The sequence below is a fragment of the Microcaecilia unicolor genome, chromosome 1 (genome assembly GCF_901765095.1).
Source record: "Microcaecilia unicolor chromosome 1, aMicUni1.1, whole genome shotgun sequence".
NCBI classification, from domain to species: domain Eukaryota; kingdom Metazoa; phylum Chordata; class Amphibia; order Gymnophiona; family Siphonopidae; genus Microcaecilia; species Microcaecilia unicolor.
The window spans coordinates 512,442,858-512,465,823 of record NC_044031.1 but is presented as its reverse complement, the minus strand read 5'-3'; the positions used below and the strand labels follow the sequence as shown (position 1 = coordinate 512,465,823).

General features: G+C 42.0%; 1 protein-coding gene across 3 annotated transcripts in view; it reads right to left on the bottom strand.

Moving 5' to 3' along the window:
* Positions 1-18,658, bottom strand: part of SULF1 (sulfatase 1) — a 317,465-nt gene extending 298,807 nt beyond the window's left edge. For all 3 annotated transcript variants that reach the window (XM_030215333.1, XM_030215349.1, XM_030215358.1), the window contains exon 1: positions 18,397-18,658. The gene's annotated coding sequence lies outside the window, so the exon portion shown is untranslated. The remainder of the gene's footprint in view (positions 1-18,396) is intronic.
* Between the last annotated feature and the right edge of the window lie 4,308 nt (positions 18,659-22,966).

The following is a 22,966-nucleotide window of genomic DNA, read 5'->3' as shown; positions in this document are numbered from 1 at the left end:
ATGGAAAAAACTGCCGGCCATCTCAAACCCAGCGAAATCCAAGGCATTTGGTCATGGGAGGAGCCAGCATTTGTAGTGCACTAGTCCCCCTGATATGCCAGGACACCTACCGGGCACTTCTAAAAATGTTCAAAAAATACACAAATAGCTCCCAGGTGCTGAGCCCCCCAAATCCCCCCCAAACCCACTCCCCACAACTCTAAGCCATTACCATAGCCCTTATGGGTGAAGGGGGGCACCTACATGTGAGTACAGTGGATTTGTGGGGGTTTGGAGGGCTCAACACTTACCACCACATGTGTAATAGGTAGGGGGGGGGGGGATGGATCTAGGTCTGCCTGCCTGAAGTGCACTGCACCCATTAAAAACTGCTCCAGGGACTTGCATACTGCTGTCAGGGAGCTGGGTATTACATTTGAGGCTGGCATACAGGCTGGCAAAAAAGTGTTTTATTTTAAATATTTTAGTGTGGGAGGGGGTTGGTGACCACTGGGGGAGTATGGGGAGGTCATCCACCATTCCCTCCGGTGGTCATCTGGTCAATTGGGGCACCTTTTTGAGGCTTGGTCGTGAAAATAAAAGGACCAAGTAAACCCGGCGAAATACTGATGAATGCCGCTTTTCTTTTTTCCCATTATCCGCAAAAGCTGGCCATCTGGTAGCCACGCCCATGCCCCGCCTTCGCTTTGCCGCCGACACACCCCCTTGAACTTTCGCCGGCGTGGCGACGGGAAAGCGGCGATGGTGTCAAAAACGCCGCTTTCAATTATACCAATTTTGCCGCTTTTGCGAGATCATCGGCCATCTCCCGATTTAGGTCGGAAGATCGCCAGCGATCACTTTCGAAAATAAGTCTGATAGTTACACTGCATTTCCGAGAAGCCTGGTATGACCTGCATAGAGTGGGTTTTAATTATGGTCAAACATAAATGAGCTTATACTTAATCAACACAACTATGACTAGAACTATCAAACGTGTATTCCTTACTCACTCAACACATATTCTCACCTATCTGTTCATCCACTTATCCAGATTTCTTTCAAATAGTTATTCAACTATACACTCATTAATCAATCTCAGGGTTGTACCAAGCCGCTATGAACAATGTTAAATCAATCACATACTCTTATACCCCTAAACCCCACCAAACATAGGATAAATGTAAAATCACTGCCATTGTTGTCTCTAGTAATAGCGTTATCGTTTCTCCTTATTAGTTCATGTTCATATCAACTACATAATAATCCTGAAATTGGTGTAGGTATGATGACTCACAAAGTCCACTCGAACATGTATATGCCAAGTCCAAGATTGGATTCATATATGTCCTCATTCGCTGTTCACCAATCACAGCTCTTGGAAAAATCAACCCATCAACAAACTTATATAATTCTTATTTCATAAGTGTCCCATATCGCTTCTTTTGAGCATATGTGACCCTCCCTGTGTGCATCGACATCTCATTCCTCAGTTGGGTCCAAAGCTCAAAACAGTGCAACAGTTCTCAGGAAGGTGGGAGAAATTGTGCGTCTTAACTCTGCTGTCTACAGAAAACATCTGTTACAAGAAGGGATGTGCATTCATTTGAAACACTGGGAGGGAGCTGAGGATTTGAATTTTCCATATCATTTCATGTCTATTGCCCTGAAAAAAAGAAAAACACCTGAAATTTTTTCCTGTCATAATAGCACGCATTCTTCTGAAAGCATGCACACTATTGTGAAAGTGTCTATTCTTGTGCAAGAGTGTGCACTGATAGTGTATGCATACTGTTGAGGCTGAAGAAGTCGGGTACTAGATGATATTTCTTCCCCCCCCCCCCTTTCCTGTCAATATTGTAGCTCATTCACTGCTCCTATTGTTGATGGTTTGTTAAATCCTGTTTTTGTTTTCTTTTTTCTCGCTTCTCTTTCTTGTTTTTCTCTATCTATATCGTAAGCCGCCTAGACACATGTTTGATAGGTGGGATAGAAAACTTGTTAATAAAACTTGAAACTTGAGTGCTATAAACTGGATTCAATGAATAGTGCTCAAAATTCAGTGCTGAATGGTATTCTATAATGGGCATTCCGGGGGGTTGGCACCCTATATATAGAATAGCGGGTAGAATCAGGATCTGTGTTCGACTTTGGGCATGAGCTGAAATCAGGTGTAAATCCCAGCGCCTTAAATGCACAGGCACGCTAAAAAACTCTTAACACACCTTAGTAAACATACTCCATGGTGAGGCGGCTGGATGAAGGTTTGGCCCCTAGCAGAAGGTGGTCTGGGGACAGCTGGTAAATCAGAAGCAGCTCTCAATGGAAAGTAGTAATGTGTCTGTGGTGATTTTCTGAAAAGCCTTAGGAATAACTGAACTCTACCTTCCACAGGTAGGGCAGGATGAATGTTTTGAAGAGACTGTGGAGTATGGTCAAAAGGATGGAAAAGGGGATGGGATTTGATATGCTGCCTTTCTGTGGTTACAACGAAATCCGTTTACATGTTATATACAGGTATTTATTTTGTACCTGGGCAATGGAGGGTTAGGTGACTTGCCCAGAGTCACAAGGAGCTATAGTGGGACTCAAACCCACATCCCTAGATTTTCAAGCCACTGTACTAACCACTAGGCTACTTCTCCACTCAGGCTGTTTAGGATGAGCCCTCTCTCTATGCCTAGCTTTAGTAACTATCATACATTAAGCCAGCTGAGAAACAGTCTCCTGTGGTAATAGCCAAGCCAGTACTAGTTTAATGAAGTGCAAATGCCTGAGGTGGTCAATATGGAGGCATTAACAGAGATGCAGAAGAGTGAAGTAATGGTCTTTAATAATGATGATCTTTGAAGAGAGAGTTAAAGAAAAAAAAAAAAAAGAAAGATTAAGTCCAATACAAGGAGCACCTTCTAATTCAGTGTGGACGTCCTTACACAAGTCTGAAGTGCACAACCATGCTCGTCATTAAGCTGAAGCACAGAAGGTTTCAAAGATGTCATAAACATTCTTAAATCAGATGTGTACTACATTGATCAGCCTCTGTTAGTATGGAAGCTAGCTTCTCTTGAACTTGTGCAGAAGAGCAGGCGAGATGATACGCACCATGTGAAAGATGGTATGAATGTACTGTACCGTATAGAGTTGGTGAGCAGCTATCCTCACAGACAGCACAGTCCCTTGGAACACTTTCAAATCTAGAATTCTTTCCGAGGAGCGAGTACTAGAAACATTTCTGCATCACTGCTTCCACTACTAATGAAGAGCATGGTAGCTGAACTTTTAAATCTCAGAAATGGCAGGACTTTATACTGTGGAGAGCAACAACAACAAAAAGGTGCAGTAGGGTGCTCAAAAAGGCTCAAGCATTTATTAAAAAGGTCTTTCAAAAATAAAAGATGGTTTCAGATGTATACATGCAGACTTCAACAACTTATTACAACAGCTCAATGTGTTTTGGCATCGCAGTACCTGCATTGGGGTAAATGTCACATTTATTGTGACACACAAAGCACAGCGAAGATTACTTGAAAAAATAAAAAATGATGTAGCAGTAATCCACAGCTTTATTAATTACTATTTGAAACTCGACGCAAGTCGTTTCGGCCAATCTCGGCTGCCTCAGGAGTTGTCAGTACGTATCTTGCCAACACCGCACAATGCAGAAGTCTCCAAGGAACTGCTGTCAAGCAAATGTAGGCTCTGTATTGCTAGACTTCTGTTAATTAATAAAGCTGTGGATTACTGCTACATCATCATTTATTTTTTCCAAGTCATCTTCACTGTGTTTTGTGTGCTTTTAAGACTGTGAAGCTTTGTGTTCTTCTGTCTTGTCATCAGTACATTTATTGCGAGTCAGAAAAATTGTATATATAGATATATATCCACCTGAAAAAACAGCTTGAACTACTATTAAAAAGGCATGAGAAATCCACATGAATGATGGCATTGATAGGGTGGTCTGCGCTGATAAAATCCTCCACAGCACTGGATGGCTCTGTCAAAGAAGTGTGAGCACTGTGCTGATGTTTTTCCACAGGGATTGAGTCCAAGTGCCTCCTTACTTGAATGTGAAGGAGAATGTGTGCTGGCCTACTTGGGCTTCATCAGCGCTTTCGTTGGAGTTGATGCAAGCAGCCTGTGCTCAGGCTCCTACAGATGTTCAAGGAGTGGCTGCGCTGTGAACCTAGATACGTGAAGGTCACCTAAAAGCTGAAGGCTTCTCCATAGAAGATTCTCAATGGGACTGTCCAGGAGTGGATGGTTTTTGTGCAGCAGCTGCCCTTGTGAAACTTCTTTTCAGGGTCCAAATGCTGAGTCAATTTAAATGGTCTTTTCACGTCGGCATTTACACTTGCTTTGACTCATATGTAGCTGTGGGCTAACATCTCATTTGGGGTTTAGTTTGGAAGGAGAGGTTGAGGGGAGAATTAGGCTTACCTCTCTGGCACTGGAAACCCCTCAAATGCCAAAAATTGATGTTCAGAGCTTGACTTGTTAATTGGCTTCCCTTACACATGCAATTTAAGAAAATCTGGCACATCCACCTGCAGGTAACAAAATCTGCTATTTACACTTGAAGCTACCACTAATTGAACAAACAAAGCCCTGAAGTGATGCCGCTCTTTTTTGACATTTGTTTTGTCAAAATGTCTGCTCCCACTGTATGTGCCACAAAATGCACTTTATATTGTTTACAAAGGATTTCACATTCTGATAACCTTTTGTAAAAATACAGTGCAAATTTTGAATTGTCTCAACTTGAACATCCCTGACCTATACAAAAATTGGGCTATTATAATACTGTGGAGATCATTTTAAAAAGATGATTCCCTTTTTTCAAACTGCCTGGGGTATATGCCTCCTTGATTTCTTCAATTGGCACAGCAGTACCAGCTGGTGGTGCCATCTCCTTACCAAGTTTCCTTGGTTCCATTTCTGAAATTCTATGTTTAGTGTGGTAGGTCCTGTGTTCTGGAACCGGATGCCGATTTTTTTATGCTTGGAATCTGATATTTTTCAAAAAATGAATGAAAACTTTTTTTGAGAAGCCTTCCATATGGATTCTTAGTCTTGTGTTTTGGGTATATTATGGCCCTGGCAGTTTGACTGAAATTAGGTACTGGGACCTGGAGATACAGTAACTCAATGTTTTTATTTCTTTTTCTTTGCTTTTCTTTTGATGGTTGGAGTTCCTTTCAGACAATTGGTTTTGCTTTTACGTATTGACTGTACTTCACTTTGATAGTTTTCCCTAAGTGGTTTATCAAATATATGCAACCTGAGCCTGTATGTGCCTAAATTTATGTGCCTACATTGTGTTTATGCATAAATGTAACTGGCCTGTGAGGCATTCCTGGGGGCTAAGTCTGCACATATGCACGACCGAGAACTTTTAGAACCGTTTTTTAACATATGGAGTATTCCTGCCACACAAGTTAGACAACCTCTTAAGTCACTCTCCCTGTTTCTATCCTTGGATATGGGTCTGTATTAACCAGATAAGAAAACCGGGCATAATGATGGTCTTTGCTTGTTGAGTACTGTGTTTCCACAGACAAATGCAGATGGTTTTGATAGTGACACAAACTTTGGTTCCAAGTTTCCAATGTGCTGCTTATCTCAAGAAACCCATCAGTAACATGGAAGATGAAGTGTTCAGTTATACTATTCTCATCTGAGCAGAATCCCAGACTCAGTTGAACCTGCAGTTTGAACTCACAGCAACCAAACGTAAGTAGGCTAGCTTTGGATAAGGCATATGTGCATCTAAGAATATTGACCTTTAATCGATACAAAGATAAAAGAATAAATTGACTAGGTTACTAGTCTTACGTAGAGCATTTTTATATTTTGACATTTCTGCTGTTTTCAATTCCCGGCTCCCTAGATTTGCTCACTGTTCCGATACAGTGAATACTAATTCAATCTCATATCAGCAGCTACAAAAATTATCTGAATTATGTTAGTTGGACTATTGTGTCCACTATCAGGCTCATTTTTGAAAGAGAAGGACGCCCATCTTTCGACACAAATCAGAAGATGGGCGTCCTTCTCACAGGGTCGCCCAAATTGGTATAATCAAAAGCCGATTTTGGGCGTCCCCAACTGCTTTCTGTCGCAGGGATGCCCAAAGTTCATGGGGGCTTGTCAGAGGTGTAGCGAAGGCAGGATTTGGGCGTGCCTAACACATGGATGTCCTCGACCCATAATGGAAAAAAAAGGGCGTCCCTGACGAGCACTTGGACGACTTTACCTGGTCCTGTTTTTCTTATGACCAAGGCACAAAAAGTTGCCCGAACTGACCACCGGAGAGAATCGGGGCTGACCTCCCCTTACTCACCCAGTGGTCACTAACCCCCTCCCACCCTAAAAAAAAATCTTTCCAAAATATTTTTTGCCAGCCTCAAATGTCATACTCAGGTCCATCACAGCAGTATGCAGGTACCTGGAGCAGTTTTAGTGGGTGCAGTGCACTTCAGGCAGGCGGACCCAGGCCCATCTCTCCCTACCTGTTACACTTGTGGTCGTAAATGTGAGCCCTCCAAAACCCACCACAAGCCCACTGTACCCACATCTAGGTGCCCCCCTTCACCCGTAAGGGCTATGGTAGTGGTGTACAGTTGGGGGGGTAGTGTGTTTTTTTTTTTTTTTGGGGGGGGGGGGGGGTTGGGAGCAATTTATGAAGTCTACTGCAGTGCCCCCTAGGGTGCCTGGTTGCTGTCCTGGCATGTCAGGGGGACCAGTGCACTACGAATGCTGGCTCCGCCCATGACCAAAGGGCTTGCATTCAATCGTTTCTGAGATGGGCATCCTTGATTTCCATTATCACCGAAAATCAGAAACGACCAAGTCTAGGGACGACCATCTCTAAGGACAACCTAAATTTCAAGATTTGGGCGTCCCCGACCGTATTATCAAAATGAAAGTTGGACATTCATCTTGTTTCGCTAATACGGGTTTCCCCGCCCCTCCACCGGGATGTTTTGTGAGACATCCTCAACAAAACTTGGGCGTCCCTTTCGATTATGCCCCTCCACGTCTATGTGGTCTGGAAGGAATAAAAACACAAGCCATGCTGGGTGGCCTTCCATCTGTCCATCTCATCAGACGGATCAGGAATAGTGCTCAGAGCAGTTGAGGTCAAACTGTTAAAGGGTTAGCAAAGACATTGATAACTGTTACAAGTATCTCAGGTTTTTGGGGTTTTTTTTTGCTTAATATTCCGAGTTGCTCTACTACAGAAACATTCTTTAGTGAATAAGGCCCATGAGCTGCTCTCTGGGTTGCAATTTGGCGATGTGTTGCTGGGGCTTTTGGAGCTCTCATGAGCCCCTTATTCAATTATTTTATGAAACCAGAGTTTCTCGCTAAATGGAGCTTTCCTGACTGTAGACACTTGACCAAAAACTGGCAGAACACATTTGCTATTGTTTTCTTTTTTTTCCTTCAAATGAGCATCCTCTTCTCCTTATTTCATATTTGTACAAAATACCATCCTTAGGTTCCAAGTTTAAGACCCAGAAATAAAATTCAAGTTGACTAATATGACAACCACACTATTTCAAAAATATACAAAAATCAGAGGATGCAAACTCAAAAATCTAAACACACATATAGTAAAGTGTAAGGTAAGAAAGCAAAAACCTATAATTCTTTAAAAAAGGAAACCTCAAACCTCAGGGACCGCTATAGCCACAGCTGTCATCCCAATGCAATGAGTTTATCACAGGTTTTAATAACCGAGGGGAAACCCAAACAGTGAAAACAATTCTCCAGCACAATCAGGAGAGACTCTACAACATAATGGGGAGAAAAATCACCGTTTCACAAAACCCCTCAGTTAATCACAAAAAGGGTCCAATTTACGTCAAACCTCATATTTTACAAAAAACAATTCCGAAAAAATGTTATCCACTACTCAAAAACCCAAAGCCTGGAACACAGTGGAATAGTCACTTAGCTTTATGGGATGGTGCTCTCCAAATCCCCCCAATCATCAGATACATCTGATGGGTAACTTCCATGGATGTCCACCTAGCATCAAAATCCAATGTGTTCAATCCCGTCTTGGGTATGCCACCACCTCTCTCCTCACAGGCAATGCTGCATCAGGAGAAGGAACTTTCTTACAAATGTAAGATGGCTTCCCGGCTGAAGAAGAATGCCAAAACTGATCAACCAATCAGAACTCCAGTATTGCTTAAAGAAACAGGCTCCAAAGAGATTTGCAAAAAGCTTGCCATTTCACAGCCTTATTTAGTCCATGTGGAGACACTGTATTCAAATGGTATACCCAACATTGTTCCCAATGATATAACCATTTCTAGAAAATACCACCCTGTATAGTTGAACCAACCTGACTGATCACCTTACATAAATCTTCAAGCTTATGCTTATATTGCACACAATGCTTAACTACTGGAGCTTCCAATTTATTATTCTGGACACAAGATTTATGTTCAGTCATTCTGGTCTTGAGGCTTCGAGAAGTCTCTCCCACGTATAGCAAGTCAAATGGACATTTAATAATATAAATCACATTCTTCGATGTACAACAGGTAATATGAACAGTAATATTCTTGACATCCACAAAGGTAGAACCTTCCTTGGTGACAGCAAAAATTAAACAGCAATAACATTTTTTTTAATGTCCACCCCATGGATTCTCTCTCGGTCCAAATATCAGATTTGCATAAAATATCTGCCAAGTTCTTTTTCCTAGAAAAGGATACCTTACATCTTGATGCAGCAAATTGATCATGAACAAATAAAACACCCCAATGTTTTTAATACTTTGCAGAGTTCTGGGGGAAGTCCAATATATTTCACAATGCAATTAATAACTCCAGATTCTTCTTTTCAGGCAAGGCTGAAATAGCTTATCACTGTTAATATATAATACCAATTTGTAGGCAGCTTTTACCACCTTCCGAGGGTATCCCCTTTTCAGAAATGTATCACCAAGCCCGTTAAATCCATCCACGGTATCGCAAATCTGACGATACCGTAAAAACGACAAACTGGTTTTAGTATGTCTAGAATGCATACTTTCATATCTTAATAAAAGAGTTCCTGTCGATAGGTTTAGTATCTACAGAGGTATTCGATTTTCCCCACACTATTTCATTCAAGATTAAAGACCATCAATGAATGGAATAAATCATGATTGTGTGATTTAGCCCACGACATTCGGCACTTTTGTGCCACTTCTGGCATCATGCCTGGATATTCAGTGCTGGTCCATGTCCGGGCACCGGGCACTGAATATCCAGGTTTATATGTGGCCGGCTATCTCTTGTGTGATATTCAGCATTTAATCGTCTCGGTGGAATTGGATCAAAATAGGACTGTTTTATGCAGTCCAATTTTCCTGGTTAACTTGGGCAGTTAAGTGCTGAGTATTGGCACAACCACGTAAGTGCTGACTCTGCCCCGGATCACTCACAATCTAGCCAGTTTCCAGTTTAGCGGTTAGTGCTGATATTTAGAGGCATAACCAGTTAAATGACAATGAATATCTGTGGATAGCCGAGCACATGAATATTGACCCCAGTATTACTGGGACCATTATGAACTCATTGTGAAATGGAGAGTCCAAATGTGGTGATTGCGTTTAATGTATGCAGAGCTCATGTAAAAGGAAGGTTATTCTAGAGTTCCAAAAGGCAAGGAAAGCAGATGAATTAGAAGTAAGGGGATGACAAATGGGGCCAACATTGGCTAAAAAAGTATAAAAGCAATTAGGACAAAAAAGCAATTAGGATAAAAGCAGGATATAAGAGGACCGGGAAAATATTCAAGACAAACTCAGGACTCAGACAGAGCAAGCAGCTGATGCAGAAAACCATGCCGTAAAGCCACACACCCATGACGGAGTGCGTATCTTCTACCACAAAATTAATGAAAAATATACTGCTGTAATGTAGTAATGAATGAGCATTCACATTACTTCTTATTGCAAAATGTGTGAGTGGTGATTGGCTCACGCTTTGACAGGGTGACATTAAAAAAAAAAGTTGTCAGGTCTACATCCCAACACAAACCTCCTATCTTCAACATAGCTTTCTGCACCAGCCCACAAATCAGAAGGAAGACTCAGATCATCATGTGTATATTGAGTCCCTCTAGATTTTAGAATACAAAATATCTTGACAACTTAATTAGTATTTAAGATCAAAATCAGCAACTTATTTATGCACAAGATAGGGAGGTGCCACAGCTGATAATGCTGAAGCCAGTGGCTGCCACACCATGGTGGCCCATAGTGGCTGCTCATAGGCACTTGCTTACTCTGCCTATTGATAAACCCACCTGTGGGCAAAAATGGAGATATCCCAACTAGATATATAGACCGATGACTATGGCAAAGAGACAGATTATGCAACATCCTCCAGCTTACCCATTGTTGAGGTTGACTGAAACCGAGTTTGGGTTTTGGTTGAAAATGCCAGTGCATTTGCATCTGATACTGAAGCTCCCTGCCTCCACCCCCCCTCCCCAGTCTGGGCTTCCGCAAGCCCAGGCCAGCCTCTTTGACAAACAGTCCTCACACCAACTCCACCCTCCCCTCACACTTCACCCATAGGCCCTTCCCAGGCCTACCTTCTAAGAGTCCTGGTGGTCTAGTGGCCTCTTCAGAGCAGGAATGATCCAGAGTCACTCCTGCTCCCGCTCCCTCTCCCTCTGTAGTGAAAATGGTGGCCAGAACTTCCTGTGGCAGCCTGCGAGATTGCCATGGGCGGTCATGGCTACCATTTTGGGATTTTAACTAGCATGGGCAGGAGCAATCCCTAGTCACACCTGCTCAAGCCATTTTCTCTCTCAAATTATTGGCCGCGACCTCCTGCAGCTACCACATTCACTATGGCGCAGGTGGGAGCAGGAGTGACTTGGGAGTATTCCTACTCTGAAGAGACCACTAGACCACCAGGGTTTTTAGAAGGTGGGCCTGGGAAGGGCCTACGTGCGACGGCAGACATGGTGGGCAGCCCAGGAGGATTTTTTTTTTTTTGCCAGAGGGATGGGTAAGGGTTGGGCTTGCAGGAGCAGCAGCAATGGGGCAGGGCTATGGTTTTGGTTCCAGCCAAAACCAATTCCTTGGCCAAAATTCACTGCTTGGTGACAGCCAGACCCAAAAGCCCCATTTTCAGTCATCTTCTAACTCATTGCTTGAGAACAGTCCATGCACAATGCAGAATTTACTTATTTTTAAAATTTTGTACTCCAGGTCCAGTCAACAGACTTGACAACTCACCAAGCTGAAATGTATTCATTACTGGAAAGAATTAGGACATTGGTGAATGGACATGAGAAGACAAAGGTCAAAGTGTTTAAGGTTTGTTTAGGCTTTATTTTACATAGAAACAGAAAATGATGGCAGAACATTTTCAGGTCTCACTCATCTTTTGTGCACATAAATACTTCATTTCTTTGCTCTTGCTTTCCAGCTATGGAGGTGGGATTGGGGGGAGGTATCAGGGGTCAATTGGGATCCCAGATTATTTTTGTGGGGTCAGGAGAGGGCATGCAAGGGGCTACTTATAGCCCAAGTAATCCTCAGAATAGAAGGTGGGGCAAGGAGCAGGGGGCAAGAGGACTGTTGGATCACCTGAGGTGAAATGCACATTTTATTTCAGATGACTCCTTTGCACCTGCACTGCATCTTTACACCAGTCCAAGGCCAATTTTCTACACCTGGAATACTTTATGTAGTGATTTGTATGCATTTTGCATGCCTAACGTGCTACCGTTTAGCACAGTAGTTTTACACCGATATTCCCACGCTAATCTTTCTTTCTGCATCAGGAGTAAGATTGCAGTAAGAAAATCAAGAGGAAACCACTGCACTAAATGGTAGCACAGCTTACTGCATGGGCCCCAGAGGGAAGAGCTGTATTTAATACTGTATGTCTGGTCCGAAGTGAGCAATAATGGTGAGAAATAGAACTGCCAAACATCCCTCTCACACCCATTTGGAAGCTTCCATTGAGTTCAGGTAGCATGAAAAGCTATATGCATCACAATACAATCATATATGGATTAAATACACTGCATAATCAAAGCCACCTTGATTACTCTCTGCAAACATTCATGGTACAGCAATCAAACAACTAAAATCCCAGGCAGAAGTGCACCAAGATGCATGCATTAGGTTCCAAATTGCTTTCATATTGAAAGTCTCAAAAAAACATTAAGTTGCTGGAAAGTCATAAAACTGCACAACGACACCCCCATGGTTTCCTCCCAGCAGGCTGGGGACTAAGTGACCACTGTGATTTTTGTTCGCACATTCTTGAGACAATGTTCTGCCATGAATATTTGTTTCCTGTTTGATGCAACTTTCTGTAAAAGGGAGAAACAACAAGCATTCATTTTGGTAGGTGCCTTCCTCCCGAGACCAACGACACAAATGTGTACGAGATGTTAAGAATTGCAGTGTGATGAGCAATGGTGTATTTAAGCCTTTCAGGAGCACTTTAAGGTAGGCATTGCGCTACCTTTTTGATCTCAGCTCAACTACCATTTTTTGTATTATGTACTGACAAAAGAATAAAGTTTTATGTGAACAGTTTCAGCCCCCCCCCCCCCCCCAAAAAGAAAAAAATATATATTTTTAACAGTATGGAGAAACACCCTCCAAGTTCAGGACAGTTTTTACAGCTGTCAAGAGAGTAACCTGAGCTTCCTAGATACAACATTCCACAGACCCACACTGCAGCTAAAGGACTAGATTCTACATATCACTCCTAAAAAGAAATCTTTGCTGAAATGAAATTCACCTAAGCGTATTCTATAAAGTATGCCTTAATTTAGGTATACTTTACAGAATAAGCCTAAATTCCACACAGTATATAGAATACACGAAGAACTGCTCCATGCAACTAAATGTAGTTTGCAACTATGCCAAGTAAAACTTGGTGTAAATCCTGACACCTAAAATATGCATGGCCAGCAAGGCACATAGATTTTAGAAATGCCCATGACCCACCCATTCCATTCCCAAGACTTAGAATTTAAATGCAGCACATTACAGAATACGCTTACAGTTCTCTACGTAAATTCTAATGCCAATTAGTACTGATATTTAGTTGTTAACATCCAGTTATCAATACCGATTATCTTAACCAATTAGCTTATGAATATTGATATGGAATATGCTTTGATTTCTGTGCGGAAATCTCGGCTTGATATATAGAATCCCGGGGAAAGTCTGTAAGCAATTCTAGGGGCACTCTGCCTGGTTTATCAAGATATCCTTTTATTTGTGGTGTATCCTGGAGATATTTTTGTTCGGAGGCCGAGACTCATGTATGCCTAGGCCACTTTTCTTCACTGTAAGGCCCTGGAGCCAGTGGGATCCCCAATCAACCTTAAGTGCCACTCTCTGCCTGTCCTTCCCTATATGCTCTTTCCTTCATCTCTGGAAGCTTCCAACTGCCTTCAGGACTACTGTTCTGGTTTCTTCTCATAATACATGGTTCTGAGTTTGGGTCATGCAATGCTTGAAGTTCTGGGCTATTATCCGAGTCTGTGAGAATAGTAACACAGTAAATGTTGGCAGAAAGAGACCTGCACTGTCCATTCAGACAGCCCAACAAGGTGGGCAGAGTGGAATCTGGCACTCTGCGCAGGTTTCACTTCTTCATAAATTAAACACTGGTATACTTAATCTGTTGTCTCTCTGCCAATTTTGAAGCACAGACCATAGAAGTCTGCCCGGTCCTGATTCTGCTTCCCAAGTGCTGGAATTGCCATCGAAGCCCACTCCAGCCTCGATCCTGATCTGTTTTTTTTGCCATATGCTGGTGCAGGAGTTGTTTGGGTACTGAGTAGCTGCTACTCATTAAAGGCAGAATACAGAACAGCTGTTCCAGAAGCTGCACTGGCATGAAGCTTCCAGTGATGTCTGAACCATCTTGAGGGAAAAATAGATTTAGAGAGGATGGCAGCAGAGAGACAAGATAGTGGGAGAGGCAAGTGGAGCTTGACCCTGATGGAGTTAAGCAAGTGGGATTTGGATTTCTCTCATCTTTTCAGTAGTAGCTCAAGGCGAGTTACATTCAGGTACACTAGGGTGTATATATATTCAGTCAGTGGTTGTGAGGTTTTTTTTTTTTTTTAGCTGCCACCGGATTTATGCCCGATATACAATGCCAGACCATATCTGGGCACTGGCATTAAATATCCACATTTGTGTGCCAGCTATCTCTTATGTGGTTAAATGCAATATTTCGCACTAAACCGCCTAAGTGGCACTGCATAAAGACAGGACTGCGTTTAACGTGTTCCGATTTGGCCGCTTAACTTAGGAGGTTAAGTGCTGAATAACGTACAACCACATAAATGCCGACCCCCCACTCCTGAACTGCCCACAAAATAGCCAGCTCTCAGTTTAGCAGTCTGTAGTGATACTCAGTGGCATTAACCAGTTAAGTGCCACTGAATATCAGTAGTCAACCTCGCACAAGCGATTTAACCTGACAGGAGCCACCAGTTAAATCACTTTATAAATAGACCAGTAGGTATTTTCCTGTTCTCAGAGGGATTACATCAAACTTTGTATTTTTGTGTGTATTCCTCAAAAAGAGAGCTGGGGGGGGGGGGGGGGATATGTTGGGAGAAACAAACTAGGGGAAAGACTGCGTAAGGGGAGATAACCAGAATGGGAAAGAGTATGGGGAGCAGACTGTTTTAGGTATGCTTCACTCTGGCTGTGTCACTAGACAGGACATTGTCCTTGACACTGGCTGCTTTCTCCTACCAAAATCTTGGATCTAAACTAAAATTTTAGTGACAAAAGTAGCACCATTTGAAATGGAGTGAAGATCTCTTGCCTGTCTATGCCTATCACCACCACCGCGGCTTCCTACCCCTCAGCCCCCAAACAAAAAACTTACCTTGGCTCAGTCATTAGTATATTAATGAGTTCCGTTTATACAGGGAGGAAGTGCAGATATGCAAATCTAGCACCCAAAGTGCTAACCAGTTCTTGTGTGCTTCCTTTTGCCCCAGCTTTGATAAATGCTGCTCAGGTGAACCAGCACACTAGACCACCAGGGCATTTGACCACCTGGGAAACTTTTTTTTAATCTGGGGGAAGTGAGAGGGGGGCTGGGTTGGGAAGCAATCTGGGGCAGGGTGGTTGGGTTGGAGGAAGAGAAGGGCTGTCTGTTGACAACTGCTTCTCTTAACCAACCCTTCCACACTGCCCTAGACATGGTGCACATTCTTCCAGCAGAACATAGTAGATGATGGCAGATAAAGACCCATATGGTCCATCCAGTCTGCCCAACAAGATAGACTCATAGCATAAAGGTATGATGCAACGCTACAATGCATGGGAAAACTTCTTTTTTTAAAGCATGGCTGCTAGATAGTAAATGATTGCATTAACAAACATTTAAATACATTTTAATGTGGTCTGCGGTAAGGGTTTTTCCAGACCACATTAGTATTATGTTGTTCAATCAGTTTACCAGCTGGGAAGATTACATTTTGTAAAGTAAATGGACTGCCTAATGGCAGTAGTGATTAACACAGTGCTTCCTAAAACTGGTCTCGGGAGACCCCCCCCCCCCCCCCCAGCCATTCAGGTTTTCAGGCTATCCACAATGATTATTCATGAAAGAGATTTGCATGCAGTGGAGGGAGTGCATGCAAATATGTTTCATGCATACTCACTATGAATATCCTGAAAATTTGACTGGCAGGACCAGGTTTGGGAAGCACTGGATTAACATCTCCTCCTCCATTTTTCCCAGGGTGGGACAGAGAATTTTCTTAACAGTTCCTTTATTTGTCCTGTTTGTCTGTCTGAAATAGATTGTAAGCTCTGTGGAGCAGGGACTGTCGCCTACATATATATATTTTTTTGTTACATTTGTACCCCGCGCTTTCCCACTCATGGCAGGCTCAATGCGGCAGGCAATGGAGGGTTAAGTGACTTGCCCAGAGTCACAAGGAGCTGCCTGTGCCGGGAATCGAACTCAGCTCCTCAGTTCCCCAGGACCAAAGTCTACCACCCTAACCACTAGGCCACTGTGCTACTGCTACCTAAGTCTAGTAGGGCTAACAGAAGTGATTAGTAGCAGTAGTTTTAATAGATTATTCATGAGTTCTAATCAGAATATAACACCTTTGCACAAAGCTTGCATGCAAATTACTTTTAAATGAGTAATACATTAAAGCAGAGATTCTAACGGATTGTCTGGCCCATGTCATGGAAAACCTGGCTTCCCAATTAGGGTGCTGCTGTGCTATTATTTTCAGATCGCACTCTGCCTCCTTATTCAGGTTCCCCCATGAGAGGCCACCCTCATCCCTCAGCTTTCATATTTTCTGATAGCAATCTTCTTAATCCGCTTATGTTAGAGGGTGAATTGTAAATAAACCCCAAGGATATTTTTTGTACATTACACTTTATAAAATATGAAGAATAGAACAGCATTATTTTGGCCCTTTGCTGGTGTTAATTTCAGGGTTTAGATCAGAAGTGGAGAACTGTCCTTGAAGGCCACAACTCAATTGGGTTTTCAAGATTTCCACAATGAAAATACATGAGATCTGTTTGTATACAATACAAACAGAACATGCAAATCAATCTCATGCATATTCTTTGTGCAAATCTGCATAATTTTGTGGAAATCTTGAAAACCCGACTGGATTGTGGCCCTTGAAGACTGTGGTTGCCCACCCCTGGTTTAGCTGAAAATCTGTTCCCTAATATTTACTGGACTTCATTGAAAACAAGGATCATGAGGCAGTGGATAGCAAGTGTGGGGGGACAGGTTGATGTGAAACCAAAACAGTTCCGTGGGCAAGACATGGCTAATGTACCAGACTTGGGGCTTCTTTTACAAAGTTACACTAGCTATTAGCAGCACACCGAATGTGACAAAGCCCCTTCAATTTCTATGGGCTTCACCGCATTGGGTGTGTGGTAATCACTACCATGGCTTTGTAAAAGGAGCCCTTAGGCTGGTTGCCTCTAGATACCCTTCAGCTGCAGAAAAAGTTTACAATATCTTAACATCTCTATTGGAACTATGTATACCACAGTGAGGAGATTTGTTGGCCGGTAAGAAGGATTTTTTTTTTTTGTGGTACACATGAATTATTTAGTCTCCATACCTGTGAAAAAAAAATATCACATCCCTCAACTTTGACAACTGAGATACACACACATAACCTTACCCTGGGGTATGTATAAGAGGGGAAATTATCAACATGGGCTACCACTAAGACGTGTTATTTTACTGTTAACCCCAGTTATTAGTAACTAGTTCTCACTGCATTGAATGGGAACTGTGATAAAATAACATTAACAGTAGCCACATTGATAATTACACCCCTAAGTAATTCCATTTAAGACAGAATACCAGTTTTCAATGGTTTATAATTTATATTCAGTTAAAATAGTTCATTGTTACATAGACAGTGGAAAATATTCATGTAGATGATACAACAGGGATATTTCTAATGAATCATATATTATTAGGTATTGTCAGATTATAAAATCTACAAAAAATTCTTCATCCATCATGCATGTGCGATGGATGAAGGGAAAGGAGGGTTTGATTCATTTTTACCTTTGCAGACTTTCACAAATGCATTTTGAGTAATGTGGTGCGATAGCAGTGTTAGTCCACTTTTAAAGGCAGTGAATAGAAATAAGTCAAAACATAGAAAAGAAAATAAGGTTACCTTCGAAAACTAATCAAAAAATGTATTGTTAGTCCAATAAAAAAAGGTATCGTCTTTTTCTATGTTTTGATTTATTTCTATTACTAAGTGTAACAAACCCTCTCTGCAGGAACGTATACTGGAGGAGGTTTTATTGCAGCTCCTTTATTATTATTATTTTTAATCTGGACCTATCTCATTCATTCAAAGGAGGCCCAGCCCTCTCTCTGAAAATGCCCCCCAAACTCAAGCTGAGTATTGAGTATACTTTCAAAACAGCCTGCTTTGCACCTCAATGAGTCAAGAAGGAGCACATAAACCACACCGATCCGTTTAAAGCGACCATTGAAAACTAGACTCAGAATATGCCCTTCTCTTTCTTTTTCTTCTTAAATGAAACATTTCTTTCAGTCAGCAGAAGTGGTGTGATTGCGACCATCTGAGCTGCTTCCCAGAGGTTTTATCACCAGAGGAGTACAGGACATGAGAAAGAACAAGAGTCACACCGTTTCAAACGTGATTTTCTGATTCTCTGCCCCTATCCGCATTCGCAAGTGTTAGTTACCTCAAAACAGCCAGGCAGCAAGCTACGCTCCCTGTTATCTATCATACACACAATAGCAGCATTGATAAGACAACAGCGGCAACTGCTTTTGACAAGTGTCCTGTTCCCAGCATTCCATTTCAAAGCACTAGAGAAAAAGGAAAAAGCATCGGATGCCTGTTTCACTCTACCTGAGCAAAAAGAATCTCTTTCTCAAAGCTCAAAAGGCTCTTCCAGTCCAAGTCGGGCACACTTGGGGGGGAGAAAGACCACACAGCTGTGCAGGGCAGGCCGGCTTTGCTCTTCTAAATCCCCACTCGAAAGTGATGATGACACACGCTAACCCCAACCATCTGTTGAAAACCCCCAGTCTTGAAGCGCTCAGCACAGCAGCCGGGCTGGGTTGTCCAGGCGGCCGCCCAATCCCAGCGCCGGGGCTGCCCTGGAGGCAGAGAAAAGGACCCGGACTGGCTGCAAAGTAACCTGAGAGTTTGGGAAAGGGACAGCTATAAAGAGGCTACAAAGGGGGCGGAGCCAGAGGGAAGGTAGAGGGGAGCGCGTCCTTATTGGTGGCCGCTTGTGTTACTGCTCACCACTCCTTGTAATCCCAATGGACCCCTGGGACCTTCACAGTAGGACGCACAGAAGCACAACAGCCCCACTGAAAGACGATTTATTGCAGGTCTATTGAGGGCAATTTCCTCTGGCCGACTCCCGTCCTTACGGGAGATAAAAAGATTCGGCTCAAGATCCTGATAAAAGTGCTAAGGAGTCCTCTGCACTGAAATGTGGCATCTGCATTTTAAAATTCACACTCCTTCCTCGGAGTGGAGAGAGTGACCACAGAAGGTTGAGTTTGCATTTTATTTAAACCGGAATAAAAGTAGACCTTCATCTCTCCCTCCTCCTCCCCATCCAGAGCTACATTTGTAATTGCTGCCTCAAAGCACCAAGTTTAGCCTTTGCAGAAGAAAGAGATTGCTTTTTTTTTTTTCTCTTCCTTCCATTCTCTGCGACTTAAAAAAGGACCCCCTGTTTTCTTCTTTTAAATTTACCTTTCAGTAAAAGACTAAAAATGAAAACACGTTCGACTGTTATAAACAGGCTTGTCTTTCTGCTCTTTTTTTTTTCCTACCAGCTTTATCCTAATTACATATTATTAGCCTAAATAACTCTATGCTGATCCCTTGAAAGTGGGTTTCTGGTTTTGATCAGTTTTGTGGAGAGTTCTTTATCTTTTTCACAGTGCTCAGAACTTGGCCTGGGAAGAAACTAATTGCTCGGAACTGAGAAAAAAAAAGTAAAAAGAAACCCAGTATTTTAAAGCCAAGACTTTTTCATTTTAACTAATAGAGCTAGCTGGATTTCTTGGAATATTGCCTTGTTGTTTTTTTTTCCTTGATAGGGATGTGCATTTATGGGTGCCTAAGCAATTTTTGGCACAAATCACTTGTACATGCATACACCTAGGAATTAACACACATACAATTGTTTTACATGCACAAAAGAAGTTCTTTTGCACATAAAATACATGTGTAAAAAATACAAAAGAAAACGACAAGAACATGTCAAAAACTTTATTTTGGCCTCCCCCCTCCCCCATGTTTCTTAATTATTGCAAGGTTCTGCAGATTGAGCAGTTTCTAAGGAAGGGATAATGTTCAATACTCCAAACTTCTGTACAAGTTGAGAGGCTTCCAAATGTACTCAAACCTCTTTTTTTTTTTTTTTTTTACCATGCTTACCCTCTATTCCTTCTTCTAGACTCTTTGGGGTCCTTTTACTAAGGTGCGCTGAAAAATGGCCTGCGGTAGTATAGATGTGTGTTTTGGGTGCACGCAAAATTATTTTTCAGCGCACCTACAAAAATTGTCTTTTTTTATTTTTGCTGAAAATGGATGTGCAGCAAAATGAATATTTCCGCGCACCCATTTTGGGTTTGAGACCTTACCACCAGCCATTGACCTAGCAGTAAAGTCTCACGCAGTAACTGGGCGGTAATGACCTACGTACATCAAATGTCACTTGGCATGCGTCCAATGAATGCATCCAAAAATAAAAATTATTGTTCAGACACGTGTATCAGATGCGCACCAAAAATGAAATTTACCACAAGAGCCATGCGGTAGCTGGACGGTAACTCCATTTTGGCATGCATTGGGTGCGTATAGATGTTTACGCGGCTTAGTAAAAGGGCCCCTTTTTGTCTTATTCCTGGCTCTCCTTAAGCCATTATTAAGATGGACTTGGGAACATCCACTGCTTATTTTTAGTATAAGCATCATGAAATCTGCTTTATTCTTCTGGGATCTTGCCAGGTACTTGTGATCTGGATTGGCCACTGTTGGAAACAGGATACTGGGCTGGATGGACCTTCGGTCTATCCCAGTATGGCAACGCTTATGTTCTTTCTAAAATAACTTGGGGGCTGTTTTACTAAGGTGCGTAAAGTGGTTACATGTGAATCAGCATACATTAACCACTACTGCGCAGGTGCACCAACTGACAAAGTAGTGCTATGCCGGTTTAGCATGTGCAAATTCTTCCTTTAACCACGTTGTAAGAGGAAGGTGAGAATTAGGCAGATAATGGGAGGGGGAACTGCATATTACAGTTAGCATGTAGTATCTACTGTGCACTATCACTTTTGCTTTTTATTTATTTATTGGGATTTATTAACCACCTTTATGAAGAGATTCACCCAAGGCGTTTTATAGTAGGTACAATTTAACATAAAACTTACAATTTTGTTAACAGCATAACAATAGTAAAATAACCAGGAATAAACATAAATACAATAAATGAGGTAAACTTGAAAACAGTAAATTGAAACCTAATAATAGAAATACCGTTAAACAGCATAACAAATATACACATTTAACAGCACAGGAATTCAAATACCAGAGATATAATACAATGTTAGCATAATACTAATGAAGACCTAATAAACGTGTATTAGAACATTCAACTAACATAGATATGATGCTAAACATTTTCTACAATACAGCTTTTACCATGTAGCTGAGGGACCAAGAGCAGATATATGATGGGAACAAGATGTGTGGTATAAAGTCAGTTGGGATAATTTGATGGTTATTGTGGTTATTAGGAGGTGCTAAGGGCTGGATTCTATAAATCACACTCAAAAGATCAACACTAAGCGTGATTCTCTAAAGAGTGCGCACCCTTTAGAGAATCCTACTTAGTGCTGCTTCCTGCATCCAAAATTTAAGCACCGTACTTACGCCTGGTGAAACCTGGCATAAATGCTGGTGCCCAAGTTAGGCACGCTGAGGTAATGTAACAATGTGCATAGCTTTTTGGATTGCCCTTAACATGTCCTGACCCTCCCATGGCCACACCCCTTTTGAGTTACGCACTATGGAGGTCTTTTACTAAACCACGGTAGCATTTTTAACACATGCTAATGCACTAGATTCTAGAGATGCCCATATATTCCTATGAATCTAATCTATGGGACTGTAGATTTATTATGTGGGGACTTAACACAGTATAATTCAAATTTTTATGTCCCAAACACTCATCAATGGGACATTCTTTGTTGAAAAATACAAACTGCCCAAAACACCACAGCCAGACTCATATTTGGAAAAACGAGATATGAAAGCGCCAAACCCCTACATGAAAATCTACATTGGCTCCCAATCAAAGAACGAATTGCGTTCAAAATCTGCACCCTGGTTCACAAAATCATTCACGGCGAGGCCCCGATCTATATGGCAGACCTCATAGACCTACCAACCAGAAATGCAAAAAGGTCATCAAGCACATACCTAAATCTCCACTACCCAAGCTCCAAAGGATTAAAATATAAATCAACTTATGTATCCAGCTTCTCCTACATAAGCACACAACTATGGAATGCACTACCAAACATCATGAAAACAAAGCACGACCTAACAATCTTTCGGAAATTATTAAAAACCAATTTGTTCAAAAAGGCATACCTTAATGACCCAACCTAAACACTGGAACCACACAACACAACGAAACTCATACAAGAACTGGGCAAACTTAACCCTTCCTCCTTGACTACCCAATGTACCCTATCACTTATTGATAATTAATGCAAGTACCACTCTGTATTTCATACCCAATGTACTCTATCACTTATTGATCCTTAATGCAATTACCACTCTGTATTTCTCATACCGGAATTGGCGATCACCATCACGGTATCATGTAAGCAACATTGAGCCTGCAAATAGGTGGGAAAATGTGGGATATAAATGCAACAAATAAATAAATAAATATTTATCATATCCAAAACTACAATATCAATCACATTTATATAGATATAGATCCCCTTTAGAAAATCTATATATATATAAAACTCACCCTCAATGTTCTATTTGCACTGACATCACTGAAGCCAGGTTCGTAAGTTCGAAGCTCTGAAGTCACAGAAAATCACAGTCTGTGGGCCCCGCCCTCACGTCAAACGTTATGACGTTGAGGGCGGAGCACATTCTCAGCTCCAACGTTGTACTGCACTGTAGCTCTGCTCCGCCCTCGCGTCAAAACGCAATGTTGTCGAGGGCGGAGCACACGGGGGGCGTGCCAAAAGGTCCAGGGTCACACATTCGCACGGAGGCTGCAGGGGGGCCGGCGACACACGGAGACACAAAGGGACGGAGGTGAGCCTTGCTAGCGCCCATTTCATTGTGATTTGAAACTGGCCTTCCTTACTAGTATCTATGTAAATGTGATATTGTAGCTTTGGATATGATAAATGTTGAT